The sequence below is a fragment of the Mobula hypostoma genome, chromosome 21 (genome assembly GCF_963921235.1).
Source record: "Mobula hypostoma chromosome 21, sMobHyp1.1, whole genome shotgun sequence".
Classification (NCBI taxonomy): domain Eukaryota; kingdom Metazoa; phylum Chordata; class Chondrichthyes; order Myliobatiformes; family Myliobatidae; genus Mobula; species Mobula hypostoma.
In genome coordinates this window covers 7,367,789-7,386,248 of record NC_086117.1, presented here as the reverse complement: position 1 = coordinate 7,386,248, position 18,460 = coordinate 7,367,789, and the positions used below count along the sequence as shown (strand labels likewise).

Here is an 18,460-nt window from a genome sequence, read left to right as displayed (position 1 = left end):
CAAGGTTGTTGTGCAACACCACTCAACCAGCTGATATGTTTTGCTCCTGTATGTTCTCTCATCACCATCTGAAATTCTGCCAACAATAGCTGACCCTTCAGCAAATGTATAGATGGGATTTGAGCTGTGCCTAGCCACACAGTCTTGGCAACTGCTTAGGTTCTAGTATTCCAAACTTTTTGAAGTTCAAAGTAATTATCAAAGTATGTATATGTCACCATATACTATTCTGCGATTCATTTTCTTGTGGGCATACAGAGTAGAACAAAGAAATATAATAGAATCAATGAAAAACTACACATAAACCGATGTGCAAAAGAAGACAATGTGCAAATACAAAAAAACAAATAATAATAAATAGTGAATAAATAATACTGACAACATGAATTGTAGAATCTTGGAAAGTGTGTCCTTAATTTGTGGAGTCAGTACAGTGTTGAGGTGAATGAGGTTATCTGTACTGGTCCAAGAGCCTGATAGTTGAAGGATAATTGTTCTACCTCTAAACACATGATTTTCTGTGGATGGTTGAGTTCCTGGACTAGTACCATTAAACTAAACTGTCTCTGCAGAGGCAGTAATTTAAATCTCACCTCAACAGCTAGAGCATTTAAATAGTAGTTCAATAGAACTGGAATAAAATGTTGGTTTCAGTGATACTAATACTGAAACATCTAACGGATTGGCATAAAAAGCGATCTGTTTCAGTTGTTTTGAGAAAGAAAATCTACCATGCTTGCTAGATCAAACCCGTTGAATTATGTGCTATGATGGTGCCAGAAGTATGGTGACACTACTGGGCTGCTCCAGCACAATCCTTGGACTACATTGGTTGTTGTCGCAAAATAATGCATTTCACTGTATGTTCTGATGTACATGTGACAAATAAAGCTAATCATCTTCTTTATAAATATAGATAGTTTCAACTGCCTTCTGATTTGGCTTTGCAAGCCACTCAAGGGGCACTTAGTGACTGCAAATAAATATTGGCTCTGTCCAAATTCTGTGTGTGATAAGTGAGCATTTTAGTCACATTGCATAAAGTTTACTATTTTTGCTTGGTATTCTTCATTGCATAACTGTACATTTAAGAAGCTTGTATTGAAGCAGATAACTAAGGTCTGTCTCAGAAGTAAATTAAAACACATAGCATTGTGATCATAACACTTCAATTCATGTTGCATGGACGACAATTTTATGATACGATTTATCTATTTTTAATGGGTGCATACAAAATTGATTAGCAAATAGAGAAAATGTTTTCAAATTTCCAGAATGGCATACTCTAAAAAGAACTAACAGCAGCTGTTGTGAAGTCTTTCCCCCTCAGAGTTGTATTATCAACACCTGGTGCCTGAGGCAATCTTGCAGTTAGACCCATCTCTGATCAGCTATTTGGCAATACTTGTGTGGTCCACTCATACCTATCTTGAAATACATAATGAGTCAAAATGCATCTGAACACAAAGACAGAGATCAGTTCTTTCTGGGCACTGAGAACAGGTATAGCATGGGGTTAATGCTTTGCTGTGATGCAAGATTATCTCATTCTTATTTTACTATGGCATGCCCAGCTAAAATCTGTGACACACCAGGAGTGCGCCTACATTTGTGGAGCACCAAGTAATCATCAGATGGGCGGCACAGTAGCATTGCAAGTAGAGCTGCTTCCTCACGGTACTAGAGACTCAGGTGCTATCTGTATGGATTTTCACATTCTCCCTGTGACCAAATGAGATTCTTCTGAGTGTTCTAGTTTTCTCTCACATTTCCAAGAGATTATTTGGTCACTGTGAATTGCAACTATAGTGTTTGAATGTTAGTGGTAAAATCTGGGAAGAGCTGTTGGGGAAAGTGGAGAGGGAAAATAAAGGGAATAACATAGGATTAATATAAATCAGTAGTTGATGGTATGAACTCAGTAGATTGCAGGACCACCTTCTGTGCTGTATTTTAGAGATATAGCTTGGTAACAGACCCTTGCTGCCCAATGAGCCCACACAGCCTAATTACACCCATATAACCAATTAACCTATACCCATTACTGTGTGGCTAGGCATAGCTGAAATCTATTTGCTGACGATACAACCATTGTTTGTAGAATCTCAGGTGGTGATGAGAGGGTGTACAGGAGTTGAGATATGCCAACTAGTGGAGTGGTGCCACAGCAACAACTTGGCACTCAACGTCAGTAAAATGAAAGAGCTGATTGTGGACTTCATGAAGGGTAAGACGAAGGAACACACGCCAATCCTCATAGAGGGATCAGAAGTGGAGAGAGTGAACAGCTTCAAGTTCCTGGGTGTCAGCATCTCTGATCTAGTCTGGTTCCAACATATTGATGTAGTTATAAAGAAAGCAAGACAGCGGCTATACTTCATTAGGAGTTTGAAGAGATTTGGTATGTCAACAAATACACTCAAAGACTTCTATATAGTTGTACCATGGAGAGCATTCTGACAGGCTGCATCACTGTCTGGTATGGAGGGGCTACTGCACAGGACTGAAAGAAGCTGCAGAAGGTTGTAAATCTAGTCAGCTTCATCTTGGGCACTAGCCTACAAAGTACCCAGGACATCTTCAAAGTGCGGTGTCTCAAAAAGGCAGCGTCCATTATTAAGGACCTCCAGCACCCAGGGCATGCCCTTTTCTCACTGTTACAATCAGGTAGGAGATGCAGAAGCCTGAAGGCACACATTCAGCGATTCAGGAACAGCTTCTTCCCCTCTGCCATCTAATTCCTAAATGGACATTGAATCTTTGGACACTACCTCACTTTTTTTAATATACAGTATTTCTGTTTTTGCACGTTTTTTAAAATCTATTCAATACACGTAATTGATTTACTTGTTTATTATTACTATTGTTTTATTTATTATTATTATTTTTTCTCTGCTAGATTATGTATTGCATTGAAGTGCTGCTGCTAAGTTAACAAATTTTACGTCACATGCCGGTGATAATAAACCTGATTCTGGAATGTGGGAGGAGACCGGAGCACTTGGAAGAAACACACTTGGTCAAAGGGAGAGCAGTAGAATTGAACCCAAATCACTGGCACTGTAATAGAATTATTATGCTAACTGCTATACCACCGTGCCACCCCAAATACTGTGACTTCTAACTTTTAAAATTCTTAGTTTACAGGATAAGCATTGGCAGGAGAAAGGTGATGTTTGAAAATTAATTCATAAGTATACTTCCATTTAACCTGTATATTCTGCTTACTGGCAATCACCTCGCTCATTAAATGTGACCAATTGGACATAAATATTGACACCTGCTGTTTTGAGAAGTTGGTTCTATTTTTATTTGTAGAAGATAACACCATAAGTGAGTTCTAGAGAATGAAGTGAGGATGTGGTTATGTTGTATCTAATAATTGTGGAGAACTGACTCCCAATAGTGGTGTAGATTATTGCTTTGTGTCTTTAGTGGACAAAAGAAAAGAAATACAAGATCTGTAATACTGGCTCCCCTTTTTTTTGCTATATTTGTTTTGTTTTTGGATTTTAGTGTGGGGGGGGGGCTAGAGAATTAAAGTGGCCAAGCATTAAGAATGGCACATATATGACTTCATTATGCCTATATTCACCTCCCCCCCCCCAATGTTTTTTCTGTAGGTACAGCTTGGCCTTGTCTGCTGTCTGGCACTTGTGAGGTCAATAGATGGTTTAGGTATAATCATTTAGTTTTGTTATTAGGAGTATTATGCTTTGTAACTCCAAAACATAAAAAAAACTAATAGGACAAAAAGACAAGGAGTCCAAAAGCAGAATTTAACTTCATTTTTACTTTAAGAAAGGCACGCATGTATCACATGGTGGCATGATGACGTATGCCATTTACGTACTTTTACATATAACCTGCAATACATTCTGTAAACAAAGAACATTTAATCAAACAATATATTTACAAGATTACTCAAATATTACTGAAGCATTAAATACACAATAATGAGGACAAAAGGCAAGGTCATGTAGGTTCCTCTGACAGGGTTAAGTTACTCTGTTCAATAATCTGTGAGGTAGCTGATTCCTTGGCAGCATCTGAAGCATGGCCCGTGCAGTCTGTGTCCTTTATAGTGATGTGCTCTATCACTCATTCCAAACTCTCAAAATTATCTTTTTAAAGTTCTTGGGCTGAATAATACATTACAGTTTATCCGAGATGGATTGAGTGAGAAGGTTCGCAGAGTGGTGTATTATCAGGGGCCCCCACCACCCAGGTCTTGCTCTCCTCTTGATGCTCCCATCAGGAAGAAGGCTTGTAGCCTTAAGATTCACACCTGCAGGTTCAGGGACAGTTATTACCCCTCAGCCATCAGGCACCTGACCTAGAGAGATAACTTCACTCGCCCCATCACTAAAATGTTCCCACAACCTGAGGACTCGCCGTTAAGGCCTCTTCATCTCATGTTCTCAATTTTTTAAAACTTATTTATTATTATTATTTCTATTGTCTCTTTGTATTTGCACAGTTCATTGATCTATTATGGTTATTGGATTTATTGAGTATGCCTTCAAGAAAATGAATCGTGGTGTTGTACATGGTGACATATGTTCTTTGATAATAAATTTACTTTGAACTTTGATTTGATTCCAAGACCTTCTGATTCTTCTACTTGTGAAATTATTGTTACACACTCCTAAGTCATACAACATAATGTTATCTAGTGTTAGTCAGCAGTACTAGTATAATGTTTATGTTGGTAATGCATGCATGATTCAGAACTATGAGATTTTTTTCTGAACTCTGTCCCTTTGTCTCAGGCTTCTTCAAAGCCACCTTCTCGTATTTTGCAGGGCCCATTCTATAAAAATAGAGAAGGTATCTGTTTGTCATTCCTTTAATCTCTGTTGATTTCTTCCATATATTTCATGTAATAGTTAAGAAACTATATAAATTCGAGTTAATACATTAATAGATGTTAGAATCCATGTATTTGCATCACAGTGATTTTGTATATGGGATCGGATAATGGAGTTAATGCTCTTTTTAACAAAGGTGGTACAAAATGATGTAGCCCTATAATGCGGGAGACAGATTCTGGAAAGGTGTAATAATAACAGGGTTGTTAAAACAGGAATATGTTTAATCTCCCAAATATTGAATGGCATCTCCCTAGAGCAAGGGGTTTAGATGGGGTGGAGTTTGTTAGGTGTGTGAAGGTTTCCTGACACAATATGTAGATAAGCCTACAAGAGGAGAGGCTCTACTTAATCTGGTATTGGGAAATAAGGTGTCAGGTCTCTCAGTGGGAGAGCATTTTGGAGATAGTGATCACAATTCTATCTCCCTTACCATAGCATTGGAGAGGGATAGGAACAGACAAGTTAGGAAAGCATTTAACTGGAGTAAGGGGAAATATGAAGCTATCAGGCAGGAACTTGGAAGCATAAATTGGGAACAGATGATCTCAAGGAAATGTACGGCAGAAATGTAGCAAATGTTCAGGGGATATTTGCATGCCATCCTGCATAGGTATGTTCAATGAGACGGAAAGGATGGTAGGGTACAGGAAGTACAAAGGCTGTTGAAAATCTGGTCAAGAAGAAAAAAGTGTATAAAAGGTTCAAAAAATAGGTAGTGATGGAGATCTAGAAGATTATAAGGCTAGCAGGAAGGAGTTTAAGAATGAAATTAGGAGAGCCAGAAGGGGCCATGAGAAGGCCTTGGCAAGCAGGATTAAAGAAAGCCCCAAGGCATTCTACAAGTATGTGAAGACCAAGAGGATAAGACGTGAGAGAATAGGACCAATCAGGTGTGACAGTGGAAAAGTGTGTATGGAACCAGAGGAGATAGAGGAGGTACTTAATGAATAGTTTGCTTCAGTATTCACCATGGAAAAGGATCTTGGCGATTGTAGGGATGACTTACAGTGGATTGAAAAGCTTGAGCATATAGACTTTTAGAAAGAGGATATGCCGGAGCTTTTAGAAAGCATCAAGTTGGATAAGTCTCCGGGACTGGACGAAATGTACCCCGGGCTACTGTGGGCGGCGAGGGAGGAGATTGCTGAGCCTCTGGCAATGATCTTTGTATCATCAATTGGGACAGGAGAGGTTCCAGAAGATTGGAGGGTTGCAGATGTTGTTCCATTATTCAAGAAAAGGAGTAGAGATAGCCAGGAAATTATAGACCAGTGAGTTTTACTTCAGTGGTTGGTAAGTTGATGGAAAAGATCCTGAGAGGCAGGATTTATGAACATCTGGAGAGGCATAGTATGGTTAGGAATAGTTGGCATGGCTTTGTCAAAGGCAGGTAATGCCTTATGAGCCTGATTGAATTTTCTGAGGATGTGACTAAACACGTTGATGAAGGTAGAACAGTATATGTAGTGTATTTGGATATCAGCAAGGCATTTGATAAGGTATCCAATGCAAGGATTATTGAGAAAGTAAGGAGGCATGGGATCCAAGGGGACCTTGCTTTGTGGATCCAGCATTGGCTTGCCCACAGAAGGCAAAGAGTGATTACAGACGGGTCATATTTTGCATGAAGGTCAATGACCAGCAGTGTGCCTCAGGGATACGTTCTGGGACCTCTTCTCTTCGTGATTTTTATAAATGACCTGGATGAAGAAGTGGAGGGATGGGTTAGTAAATTTGCTGATGACACAAAGTTTGGGGGGGGGGATGTGGATATTGTGGAGGGCTGTCAGAGGTTACAGTGGGACATTGATAGGATACAAAACTGGGCTGAGAAGTGGCAGATGGAATTCAACCCAGATAAGTGTGTCGTGGTTCATTTTAGTAGGTCAAATATGATGGCAGAATATAATATTAGTGGTTTAAAACTCTTGGCAGTGTGGAGGATCAGAGAAGTCTTGGGGTCCAAGTCCATAGGACACTCAAAGCTGCTGCGCAGGTTGACTCTGTGGTTCAGAAGACATACAGTGCATTGACCTTCATCAACCGTGGGACTGAGTTTAAGAGCTGAGAGGTAATGTTACAGGTATATAGGACCATGGTCATACCTCACTTGGAGTACTGTGCTCAGTTCTGGACACCTCACTACAGGAGGGATGTGGAAACTTCCGAAAGGCTGCAGAGGAGATTTACAAGGATGTTTCCTGGATTGGGGAGCATGCCATACGAGAATAGGTTGAGTGAACTCGGCTTTATCTCCTTGGAGCAATGGAGGATGAGAGGTGACCTGATGGAGGTGTATAAGATAATGAGGGGCATTGATCGTGTGGATAGTCAGAGGCTTTTTCCCAGGGCTGAAATGGCTAACACGAGAGGGCACAGTTTTAAGGTGCTTGGAAGTAGGTACAGAGAATATGTCAGGGGGTAAGTTTTTTTTATGTAAAGAGTGGTGAGAGGATTGGGCTGCCAGCGACGGTGGTGGAGGCAGATACGATAGGGCCTTTTAAGAGACTCCTGAATAGGTACATGGAGCTTAGAAAAATAGAGGGCTATAGGTAACCCTAGGTAATTTCTAAAGTAAGTACATGTTCTGCACAGCATTTTGGGCCGAAGGGCCTGTATTGTTCTGCAGTTTTTCTATGTTTCTAAGCCCGGTTCAAATACAGACTAGTAGTAACCAAATAGTAAAAGGGCAATGAATGGGTGGTAATCGTTTGTTGTTGTTGTTGCACCACATTAATGTTATGTTCACATGTGGTTTTCTGCCTTATCACTCCATTGATTAACATTGAAATAGAATCTAGTGATTTACATGCAGTGTTCCTTTGTCTAATCCTTTGGCTGACCTGACATGTCTAGCAATAGCCTCAGCTGGGTTGGTTGGTGGAAAAGTGAACTTGCAATTTATAAATAGAGATTGTTGCTGTTGCTACAGCTATTTGGTAATTCTCTTAAGAATGTTCATAGTTCTACCAAAAAATTTCAGCTGCTATGGGTCTTTGACATTTTCTGTGCCATATTAATGCCAGCCTGGGAAAGCACTATTTGGAAGGTGAGAATAATGCCAGCCACACTATCCTTGCTAGTGTAGCTGGGTTTAGCAACACTTGTTTTGAAGGGGTGCATGTTTTTCATTGTGCTGTTACTCTTTTACATGGCTGACATTTATCAAAACAGTGCAGAAAGACAAACCAGCCATCTGTTTCTGTATTTCTGTGTGCCAAAGTCAGTCTGGGCAGCGGAAATGAAGTGTTATCCAGTTATGGTACTGCACATTAAATAAAATTAGTTTATATATATATATATATATATAAAATCGCAGCCTGACCTAGAGCAGTGAAGTAGATTGATATTCTGTTAGTGCTGTGTATGGCATAGCAGCCAAGGACTCTTTATTTATTATTTGTTAAAAACAGTGAAAAAAGATGGAGTTCTATTGCTTTCTTTTAAGGAACGAATGAATTCCACGGGTTGAGAAAAGGTCAGCCAGCCAGGTTGAATAATAGGCTGGGAGATTTGACATACAGTACTGTGCAAAAGTCTTGGGCACAGATACAGTGCCTATAAAAAGTATTTACTCATCCTTGGAGGTTTTCATATTTTACTGTTTTACAGCATTGAATCACAGTGGATTTAATTTGGCTTTTTTTTACACTGCTCAACAACAAAAGACAGTTTCGTGTCAAAGTGAAAACATATGGCTACAAAGCAATCTCAATTAATTACAAATATAAAACACAAAATAATTGAATGCGTAAGTATTCACTCCTCTTGAAGTCAGTATTTCGTAGATGCACCTTTGGCAGTAATCAGTAATTACAGCCCAAGACTGTGTAGATAGGTCTTTATCAGATTTGCACATCTGGACACTGCAATTTTTCCCCATTCTTCTTTACAAAACTGCTCAAGCTCTGTCAGATTGAATGGGGATCGTGAATAAACAGCCCTTTTGAAGTTCAGTCACAAATTCTCAATTGGGATGAGGTCTGGACTCTGACTTGACCACTCCAGGACATTTAACCTTGTTGTTTTAAAACCATTCTTGTGTAGCTTTGGCTTTATGCTTGGGGTCATTGTCTTGCAGGAAACAAATCTCCCAAGTCACCTGCTACATCAGGTTTTCCTCCAGGATTTCCCTGTATTCATTTTACCCTCTACCTTCACAAGCCTCCTGGGGCCTGTTGCAGTGAAACATCCCCAGAGCATGATGCGGCCACCACTAAGCTTCTCAGTAGGGATGGTGTTTTCTTGATGACGTGCGGTTATGCCAAATATAGCGTTTAAAATGATGGCCAAAAAGCTCAATTTTGGTTTCATCAGACCACAGAACCTCCTTCCAGCTGACTTCAGAGTCTCCCACATGCCTTCTGACAAACTCTACCCAAGATTTCATGCAAGTGTTTTTTTTTCCAAAAGTCGCTTTCTCTTTGCCACTGTCCTATAAAGCTGTGGCTGGAGAAGCACCCATAAGCACTCTCCCATCTCAGCTACTGAAGCTTGTAACTCCATGATTTTAAGTTCTATTTTAACTTCATCAGTCCACAGGACTTGTTTCCAAAATGCAACAGGCTTGTTTAGATGTTCCTTTGAACCTTTTGAATAGAACTTTTTGGCCGCAATGAGCAAAGGTATGTTTGAAGAAAAAAAGGGCAGAATTTCAGGAAAAGAACTCCTCTCCAACTGTTAAGCATGGGGGTGGATTGACCATGCTTTGGGCTCGTGTTGCAGCCAGTGGCACAGGGAACATTTACTGGTAGAGGGAAGAATGAATTCAATTAAATACCAGCAAATTCTGGAAGCAAACATCACACTGTCTGTAAAAAAAAAAGCCAAAGATGAAAAGAGGATGGCTTCTACAACAGGATAATGAACCTAAACACACCTCAAAATCCACAATGGACTACCTCAAGAGGTGCAAACTGAAGGTTTTGCTATGGCCCTCACAGTTCCCTGACCTAAACATCAACGAAAATCTGTGGATAGACCTAAAAAGAGCAGTGGATGCAAGACGGCTCAAGAATCTCACAGAACTAGAAGCCTTTTGCAAGGAAGGATGGGCAAAAATCCCCCAAACAAGAATTGAAAGACTCTTAGCTGGCTACAAAAAGCATTTACAAGCTGTGATACTTGCCAAAGGGGGTGTTACTAAGTACTGCCATGCAGGGTGCTCAAACTTTTGCTTCGGGCCCTTTTCCTTTTTTGTTATTTTGAAACTGTAAAAGATGGAAATAGAAGTTTTCTTAAAATATTAAAGAAATGTGTCATCTTTAACTTCATGCCTTTTGGAAATAAGTTAATCTTTTACTCACTTAGCTATTCACAGTAACAGAAATTTTAACCGGGGTGTCCAAACTTTTGTCTGCCACTGTATGTCATGAAATTAGTTTTTTTTTGTGACAGCAGTACAGTGCAATTACTACAGTACTATGCAGAAGTTTTAGGTACACTAGCTATAAACAGTGGTGCAAGAAAATTCATGAACCCTGTAGAATTTTCTGTTTCTGCATAACTATGACCTAAAATATGATCAGGTCTTCACGCAAGTCCTAAAACTAAATAAGGAGAATCCAATTAAATAAATAACACAAAACATTATACTTGTTCATTTATTTATTGAGAAAAATGATCCAATATTACATTTGTTGGAAAAAGTATGCAAACCTTTGCTTTGAGTAACTGGTGTTACCCCTTTATACAGCAGTAAGTTGAACCAAGCATTTCCGGTAACTATTGGCTTGGAGGAATTTTAGGCCATTCCTCCTTAATTCATCTCTGGGATGTTGGTTGGGCTTCTTTGCATGAACTGCTTGCTTCGGGTCTTTCCATAACTTTCTATAGGATTGTCAGGACTTTGACTCAGCCATTCCAAAACACGAATTTTCTTTTTAAACCATTCTGTTATAGATTTACTCTAGCCTTTTGAATCATTGTCTTGTAGCATTATCCAACTTTTATTAAGCTTCAGGTGACAGACTGCTACCCTGACATTTTCCTGTAAAATGTCTTGAAACAATTTTGAATTCATTGTTTCCTCAATGATTGCAAACTGTCCAGGCCTGAGGCAGCAAAATAACCCTAAAACCAAAATGTTCCTTCCACCATGCTTCACAGTTGGGATGAGAATTTGGTGTTGGTGTGCAGTGCCCTTTTTCCTCTAAACATAGCAATGTGCATTTCATTCAAAAAGTTCAACTTTTGTCTCATCTGTCCACAGAAACATTGTCCCAGAAGCATTGTAGAACATTCACGTGGTCTTTTGCAAACTTGAGACGTGCAGCAACGTGTTTGTTTTTTGTTATTTTGGAGAGCAGTGGTTTGCTCAGTGGTGTCCTTCCATGAACACCATTCTTGTTCAGTGGTTTTATTGTAGTGAACACATGAACAGAAATTTTAGCAAGTTCTAGAGATTCTGCAAGTCTTTTACTGTTACCCTTGGGTTCTTTTTCACCACCTTCAGCATTGCATGTTCTGCTCTTGGTGTGATCTTTGCTGGATGCCCACTCCTAGGGAGAGTAACAACAGTGCTGAGTTTCCTGCATTGGTAGACAATTTCTCTTACTGTGGACTGATAAACATTCAGGTCTTTTAGAAATGCTTTTGTAACCTTTTCCAGCTTCATACATCTCTATAATTTTTCTAAGGTCCTCTGAAAGTTGTTTTGATCGAGGCATAGTGTACATAAACAGATCTTTCTTGAAAAGAGCAATCTCTGTCAGTAGCTTGCCTTTGTGTCTTTTTTATGTAAAGGCACCCCTACAACCCACACTTTCTCACCTCATTGATTGGAACATCTGACTCCAAATAGCTTTCGTAGAAGGCATTACCCCAGAGGTTCACATACTTTTTCCAACAAATACATATAATATTGGATCATTTTTTCAGTCACAGATAATAGAATGCAGCCATTACCAATAGTGGGAAATCTTAAGTGTTAACTGTGTATATCATTAAGCATTAATGCGTTGGTGTCTCTGAGTGTCTGAGGTCAGTTTGCTGGAACTGTGAGGCAGCAGTTCTACTAGCTGTGCTAGTCTTTTGAATTAAGAGTTTTGTTCATAGACTTGGCATTCACAAAAAAGACCCAGAAGTATCAGTGAATGTATTTGTTTGTGAAAATGAAATCGGACCAATCAGTTTCTTATATGGGAGCCTTTTTTTTTGAGATAGCCTCCTGGTACACTTTTGACTTAAAATGACTTTATGACTTCCACAGAAACCCTTTCTCCTCCCCGTGCCTGAATTGGTGGTCCGATGGAATTCAACTTTTCCCTTGTGTTTATTAAGCATTTAGATCATATCAATAGTTATCTAATGAGATGTCAATTAGGCTTTGGTTTTAGTTTCATATTAGAATGCTTGCCCTAGGAAGTGACAAGATCTTGCATTGAGGTAAAAGCCCAGGATTCCTTGTCCCAGTTTAATAATTTTAAAAATAATTAAAATTAATAAAATCTGTGAACTTTCCCTTCATCACTGAGCACTATAGAGTTTTGGAATTTTGCTTTAATCTGGTGTCCTTCTCAAGAAACAAAAAAAACATTTAAATCAAATGAAAACAGCTATACACCATATAAGAGTTGGGACATTATGTTGCAGTTGTGTACATCATCTTGTTGAGGCTGTATTTGGAGTACTGTGTACAGTTCTGATCACTGTTGTTGGCAAGATGTCATTAAGTGACATCTTAATTATTGGGCACGTGGCCAAGTGGTTAAGGCATTGGACTAGTGACCTGAAGGTCGTGAGTTCGAGCCCCAGCTGAGGGAACGTGTTGTGTCCTTGAGCAAGGCACTTAATCACACATTGCTCTGCGACGACACTGGTGCCAAGCTGTATAGGTCCTAATGCCCTTCCCTTGGACAACATCGGTGTCGTGGAGAGGGGAGATTTGCAGCATGGGCAACTGCTGGTCTTCCATACAACCTTGCCCAGACCTGCGCCCTGGAGAGTGAAGACTTTCCAGGTGCAGATCCATGGTCTCGTAAGACTAACGGATGCCTTTATTAATTATTGGGAAAGAGTGCATAAAAGATTTATGAGAATGTTGCCAGGACTCTGGGTTGGGCTGGGGATGAGTTCTGGGGGAAGGTTGGACAGACTAGCCCTTGTTCCTTGGAATGTAGGAAACTGAGCAGTGTAGTATAGAGATGTATAAAATCATGATGCAGATGGCTAGGATGAAGGCACAGTCTTTTTCCCCCCAAAAATTCCAAAGCTACAGGGCATAGATTTAAGGTGAGACGTAAAGAAGTTAAAAGGGATCTGGGGGGCAACTTCATGCAGAAAGTGGTGAGTATGTGGAACCACCTGCCAGAGTAAATAGTTGCAGAAGATGCAATAATAACAGTTAAAAGACAGTTGGATATGGATAAGAAAGGTCTAGAGCAGTGGTTTCCAACCTGGAATCCACAGACCCAATGCTTAATGGTATTGGTCCATGGCATAAAAATAAGGTTGGGAACCCCTGGTTTAGAGGGGAATGGGACTAACTTAGGTGGGCACCTTGGTTGATGGAGATGAATTGGGCTGTGGGCCTGTTTCTGTAACTCTATGACTCTTTTTAAAAACAATTAAGTTAAATAGTTAAAGTAGTAACTAGCTGTTCTTCTTCCACAGGCTGAGGGCATTATTCAGATGAACAGTATCTCTGAACCCAGCATAAATCAATGAGGTTATTGTCCAGAGTGATACTGGAAAACCTGTACAGGACTGGACTCCATGTGGCCCAGTGGTAGAACACTCAGACATGTTTGGCAGCACCTTCACTCATTAGGTCCAGGACACACAGAATATGGGAGGTCTGGAAATTTCTTCCTTAGAATGCTTTTTGATCCAGTTATATAGCCAACAAAACTTGGCTCATTAAAAATAAAAACAGAAGACTGGAAACAATCAGGGTGCCCTATAACATTCAAAGAAAGATGGAGTGCTTCAGAAGGTGTGTGGTGTGTTGACCATTATTCAGGGAATTGAGTTCAAGAGCTGTGAGATAATGTTGCAGCTCTATAAAACTGGTTAGACCACACTTAAGAGTATTGTGTTTAGTACTAGTCACCTCATTATAAGAAGGACGTGAATCTTTAGAGAGGGTGTAGACAAGATTTACCAAGATGCTTCCTGGATTAGAGAGCATGTCTTATAAGGAAAGGTTGAGCGAGCTAGGGGGTTTCTCTTTGGAGAGGAGGAGGATGAGAGGTGTCTTGATAGAGATGAAAAAGATGATGACCATTGGTAGAAGGGACAGCCAGCAACTTTTTCACAAGTTGGAAATGGCTAATGTAAGGTGATTGGAGAAAGTATAGGAGGGGTTGTCAGCGATTTTTTTTTTAAATGCAGAGTGGTAGGTATGTGGAATGCACTGCCAGGGTTGGTGGTAGAGGCAGGTACATTAAGGATACTTAAGAGACTTTTAGATTCAGTAGGTACATGGGTGAAAGAAAAATGACGGACGATGTGATAGAGAAAGAGTAGATTAATCTTGGCATAGGCTAAAAGATTGGCATAACATTGTGGGTCAAAGGGCTTGTGCTGTACTGTTCTATGTTCAAGTGAACCAGAATCAGGATCCCAGGTCAAAAATGTACTATGAGGTCATAGTCTTTTTTTCCCATGGATGCTGCCCAGCTTGTTAAACGTTTGCAGGATTTGGCTCAATAATTTAGAAAAGATTTTTCAAAGAAAATAATGATGGTCTAGCTTTAGCTAGTTCTTTTGGGCAACATTTTTCTTACTTCTGGTTCCTGAACTTTTCACTTTTTGACTTGGAAAGTTTGTTTTTGGAACATGACGAGAACTGCCAGGATTGAAACACTGAACTCCAGATTGGTGTCATAAAATACAAGATCTTTACTTAAGTCGAATTTACATTTTTGAGAATGCAGCATGAAGTAGATGCTCAACTTGTTTGCTATATTATCACATGATCTGTATTTTCTATGAGAGGGAATATTCATATGTTTTAAGATATTGGGGAAAAATAATAATTTTATTAAGTGCACCCAATTATGATCTGTATTCACATCCCACAGCATTTTAGAGAGGGAAGGGGGGCAGCCAGATGTCCTGGTACATATTAGTACCAATGACAGAGGAAGGAAAGGAAATGAGGTCCTGAAGACATAATTTAAAGAGCTAGGCAGAAAGTTGAGAAGTAGGACCTCTAGGATAGTAATTTCTGGATTGCTACCTGTGCCACATGCTAGTGAGGGTAGAAACAGGATAATTTGGCAGATAAATGCGTGGCTGAGAAGCTGGTGCAGGGGGCAGGGCTTCAGGTTCTTGGATCATTGGGAGGTATGACCTGTACAAAAGGGACAGGTTGCTCTTGAAACCAAGGAGGACCAATATTCTCTCAGGCAGGTTTGTTAGAGCTGTTGGGGAGGGTTTAAACTAATTTAATGGGGGGTGGGGGTTGGAACTGGAATGGAGGGACTTAGGGTAGGATAGATGGTAAAAAAGCAAAGGTAGCGTGCAGTCAGACTATCAGGAAGGGCAGGCAGATGATGGGACAAAATTTCAGCCAGCAGGGTGAGTATCAGTCCATTAGCGATGCAAAATCAAAAAGGGTAGCAAATACAGCACTCAGTGTTACATCTCACTGCATGGAGTACTAGAAATAAGGTGGATGATCTTGTTGCACTATTACAGATTGTCAGGTATGATGTTGTGGCCATCACTGAATCATGGCTGAAGGATGGTTGTAGTTGGAAGCTGAATATCCAAGGTTACAGGTTGTATTGGAGGGATAGGAAGGTAGGCAGAGGGGTGGCATGGCTCTGCTGGTAAAGAATGGCATCAAATCAGTGGAAAAATGTGACATAGAATCAGAAGATGTTGAATTCTTGTGGGTTGAGTTAAGAAACTGCAAGAGTAATAGGACCCTGATGACTGTCATATACAGGCCTACCGACAGCAGCTGGGATGTGGACTACAGATTACAACAGGAAATAGAGAAGGTGTGTCAAAAGGGCAATGTTATGATAGTTAAGGGAGATTTTAACATGCAGGTTGATTGGGAAAATCAGGTTGGTAACAGATCTCAAGAGACTGAGTTTGTTGAATGCCTACAAGATGGCTTTTTGGAGCAGTTTGCTGTTGAGCCTACTAGGGGATCAGCTAAACCGGATTGGGTGTTATGTAATGAACCAGAGGTGATTCAGGAGCTTAAGGTTAAAGAACCTTTAGGAACCAGTGATCACATATGATTGAGTTCAACTTGAAATTTGAAAGGGAGAAAGTAAAGTCTGATGTAGCAGTATTTCAGTGGAATATGGGAAATTACAGTGATATGAGAGAGGAGTTGGCCAAAATAAATTGGAAGGAGCTGCTGGCAGGGATGACAGCAGGGCAGCAATGGTGTGAGTTTCTGGGAAAAATGAGGGAGGTACAGGATAGATGTATTCCAAAAATGAAGAAATACTCAAATGGCACAATAGTATAACTGTTGCTGACAAAGGAAGTCAAACCTAATGTAAAAGCAAAAGAGAGGGCATACAACAAAGCAAAAATTAGCGGGAAGATAGAGAATTGGGAAGCTTTTAAAAACCTACAGAGAGCAACTAAAAGAATCATTAGAAGGGAAAAGATGAAATAGGAAAGCAAGCTAGCAAACAATATCAACACGGATAGTAAAAGCTTTTTCAAGTATTTTTAAAAAAAGTAAGAGAGATGAGAGTGGATATAGGGCTGCTAAGAAATGAGGCTGGAGAAATAATAATGGGGACAAGGAGATGACAAATGAACTAAATGGGTATTTTGCATCAGTATTCACTGTGGAAGACACTAGCAGTGCCAGATGTTGTAGCTTGTAAAGGAAGAGAAGTGAGCACAGTTACTGGAAAAAGCTGAAATACCTAAAGGTACATAAGTCACCTGGACCAGATGAACTGCACCCTAGGGTTCTGAAAGAGGAAGCAGTAGAAATTGTGGAGGCATTAATAATGATCTTCCAAAAATCATTGAACTCTGGCATGATGCCAGAGGACTGGAAAATTGCAAATGTCGCTCCACTCTTTAAGAAAGGAAGAAGACAGCAGAAAGGAAACTATAGACCTCAGTGGGATTGGGAAGATGTTAGAGTCGATTGTTAAGGATGAGGTTATGGAGTACTTGGTGACACAGGTCAAGGTAGGACAAAGTTGGCATGGTTTCCTTAAGGGAAAATCTTGCCTGATGAACTTGTTTGAATTCTGTGAAGAGATTACGAATAGAATAGACAAAGGGGATGCAGTAGATGTTGTATGTTTGGATTTTCAGAAGGCTTTTGACAAGTTGCCACACATGAGTCTGCTTACCAAGTTAAGAGCCCATGGTATTACAGGAAAGTTACTAATGTGGTTAGAGCATTGGCTGATTGGTAGGAGGCAGTGAGTGGGAATAAACCTTGTCTGGTTGGCTGCCAGTGACTAGTGGTATTCCGCAAGGGTCGGTGTTGGGACCACTTCTTTTTAGGCAGTATATCAATGATTCAGATGATGGAATGATGGATTTGTTGCCAAGTTTGCAGATGATGCGAAGACTGGTGTAGGGGCAGGTATTGAGGGAACAAGCAGGCTGCAGAAGCACTTGGGCAGATTAGGAAAATGGGCAAGAAAGTGGGAAATGAAATACAATGTTGGCAAATGCATGGTCATGCACTTTGGTAGTAGGAATAAATGTGCAGATTATTTTCTAAACAGGAAGAAAATACAAAAAAAATGAGATGCAAGAAACTTGGGAGTCCTTGTGCAGAACACCCTAAAGGTTAACTTGCAGGTTGAGAAGGTGGTGAGGAAGGTAAATGCAATGTTGACATTCATTTTAAGAGGTCTAGAATACAAGAGCTGAGATATGATGCTGAGGCTTTAAAAGGCACTGGTAGGCCACACACTGAGTATTGTGAACAGTTTTAGGCTCCTTATCTAAGAAAAGATGTGCTAGCATTGGAGAGGGTCGAGAGAAGGTTCACAAGGAAGATTCCGGGAATGAAAGGGTTATTATATGAGGAATGTTTGATGGCTCTGGGTCTGTACTCACTGGAGTTTAGAAGGATGGGAGGTGGGGAATCTCATTGTTTCCCATGGTGGGGGGAGTCTAAGACAAGAAGGCACAGCCTCAGGATAGAGGGGCATCTATTCAAAACAGAGATGTGGAAAAATTTATTTACCAGTGGTTGGAGAATTTGTGGAATTTGTTACTACAGGCAGGTGTGGAGCCAGGTTGTTGGGTATATTTAAGGCAGAGATTGATAGGTTCTTGACTGGACACGGCATCAAAGGTTGCAGGGAGAAGGCTGGGGAATGGGGTTGAGGAGGGTAATCAAGGAATAGCCATGAGTGATGGTGGAGCAGACTTAATGGGCCAAATGTCCAAATTAAGCTCCTATATTTTATGGTCTTATAGTATTTTTTGTGTGGAAATACATGAATTATTAAATGAAAGAAGGAGTCCTAACGTCCTTAAAAATGTTTAGTTCCAATAATTTAATTGCAGGGAAATATTTTAGTGAATGTTTTTGAAATTTTAAATGTCTTATATTTAAAAATAATTGCTTTGAGACTGTGACACATTAAGTGGTGGGATACATAGCTTCATTACTTTTTAAAAAAGGC

At 40.0% G+C, this 18,460-nt stretch overlaps 1 protein-coding gene across 3 annotated transcripts in view; it reads left to right on the top strand.

Moving 5' to 3' along the window:
• The window catches only part of LOC134359768 (nuclear receptor subfamily 6 group A member 1), a 328,226-nt gene that overhangs the window by 241,856 nt on the left and 67,910 nt on the right, over positions 1 to 18,460 (top strand). The gene's annotated exons all lie outside the window — the stretch shown is intronic.